Source organism: Marmota monax, unplaced genomic scaffold (genome assembly GCF_021218885.2).
Source record: "Marmota monax isolate L192 unplaced genomic scaffold, Marmota_monax_Labrador192_F-V1.1 WCK01_AAM20220418_F8-fsc00325, whole genome shotgun sequence".
NCBI lineage: Eukaryota > Metazoa > Chordata > Mammalia > Rodentia > Sciuridae > Marmota > Marmota monax.
In genome coordinates this window covers 111689-114104 of record NW_026694961.1, presented here as the reverse complement: position 1 = coordinate 114104, position 2416 = coordinate 111689, and positions in this window count along the sequence as shown.

Genomic DNA, 2416 nt, shown 5'->3' with positions numbered 1-2416 from the left:
AATTTCTTAGAATTTTCCTTTGGTATATTGGACACTGATTTTTTGTGAAAATTATTTGCCAAGTATGCTCTGACTTATTAATAACACCATTGTAGTACAAATCTGATATTAAATAGTTTTATATTTTAAGTCCCTGATACACTTTCTCAGTTCTATTTTAACACAACATTGCAATGTATAATGAGTGATTTCGTTTAAAAAAGCAAATTTAGATGTTATAATTTTACAAAAAAAAAAAAAACGTAAAATTTGCTTGAAATTAGTCAAATCAAATGAGAAACTTATATTGATATTTCATTTCTGGCATTTGCATTAGAGAAGAAAAAATAGCAAAAGAAGAGTGGCAGAATGAGAATAATCTGATTTAAGAATGAACCTAATATTAAGTGAGGCAATATGTACTAGTTAAGTGAGATATTAATATTCATAGAAAACGCTTTTTAATATGCAATCAAAACTCTTTGGTATCTGGTAAATGCATAAACCTCAGAATTATACCTCATAAATTTCAACTATAATCTTTTTTGTACATTGAAGTTATTGAAAATTATTTTCTCAATGAAAAATTGTTTACATTTGGAATTTACCTGAATCGCTTCTACCCCATGTGTAACTGTTTAACAATCTTCCAAACATTAGGATGGATTAAGTCCCTGCGGGGCATAAGGTACTGTTTCAACCCTGCAGAATGTAATCCCCTTCTTTATCCTTGTTGAGTGTACAGAAATAAAGAATCATTTACCAAAAAGAAGAGAGTTAAGTATGGCATGAATGATGGATCTAGAATATGAAAAAAACAATGATGAATAAGCTTCAGGTTTGGGAAAAAAATAAGAGAACAGCTGAAAAGTATGTTTTTTTTTTTTTTTTTTTAAATAGTGTTTTAAGCCATCTTTCAGCTTTTATTAAAATTACCAGATGAGAAGTCTAAATTATAAATTTGTATCCGGTTATTAAAGGACGGTCATGAAAAGGACTTCCACTTTGATGTGGCTGACTTCAGGGAGACCTTGGGTTCTTGAGGAAGAGCATCTATAGGTTATATCCTGGGACAGTATTAGGGCTAGTAAGGTGGATACATAGAAATCAGCAAGCACTGGGTGGCCAATGCATAAAGGAACATTCCCATTATGTAGTAAATACACAAAGTCAAAGGCCATTTGATATGACTGCGTGTTTTTTTTAATTTGTTTGCTTTTCTTATTTTTTTATTTTTAATGTGGTGCTGAGGATCAAACCCAGTGTCTCACACTTGCTGAGACACAACCACAACCCTATGCTTTTATTTTTAACTTTTAAACAATTAATTAAAATTAAAAGGAAAACAATATAACACACTGCCAAATTAATTATCAAAACTAACTGTTAGAAGAAATGAATGAAAAGAAAAGTCAAGGTAGGGTTCTGGTCAGCATGTTTGTGAAGCAGAAACAACCTCAATATCTTTAATGTTCATTATTAATGATTATTATATGTAACATTTTATGTCATAAATGTTTGTGTTGATGACTGCTTTGCTGTTAATGAAACTAATGGAGCAATCATTGTCTTGCAAAGGAACAACTGCTTAAACAGAAGGAAAAATATTGGCAAATATATATAACACATCAAATATGCTCAAAACTCACTGAATATTACTGAGTACATGACCTCATCCATACACTAGAGAGGGCTGAAGTGTGATCCTTCATATGTTCAGTAAAGAGGAAGCTAGATATTTTTAAGATTTCTACAAAGAAGCAGAGTAAGATTCTTTGAAAGAATTCAGAATGATACCAGGATTTTCTGGTTTTAAAAGCACAGAGTATGTTGTTGGGTTTGACTTCTGATTAGTTGACCAACTGCTGCTAAAGCAGTAAAGAGAGGACAAGCTGAACGCTGTCATTAATACGGCAATTGAATAGATATAAAATATTGGAATGAGTTTTTGTCATTTTATAAAATATATAGATGAAACTACAGAATTGGAATTTAGTGAAAGTGTGAAAATATAGAGAGGAGAACACAAAGGTGTGTACAAATTGTCAGTAATTGCTATTGGTATGGAAAGAGTTGCCAGATGGACAGAAGAAAACGAAGCATCTAAGTGTACTGTCAACATAAAAGACATGTTTCAAGAAGTGTATAACAGAGTGTAAAGTTAAACAGAAAATGCTAGTGGAGTTGGCATGCTGACAATATTGAACATGCAACCAGCACTTACTCAGTTTCAGACCCTTTTTTTAGATATGTGTGTGTGTGTTTTCATCTGATCTTTACATATACTTTCTTTTAAAATATTTTCTTTTAGTTGTAGGTAGACACAATACCTTTATTTTGTTTATTTTTATCTGGTGCTGAGAATCAAACCCAGGGATGTACACATGGTAGGCAAGCACTCTACCACTGAGCTTCTACCTCAGCCCTTTCATGTTCT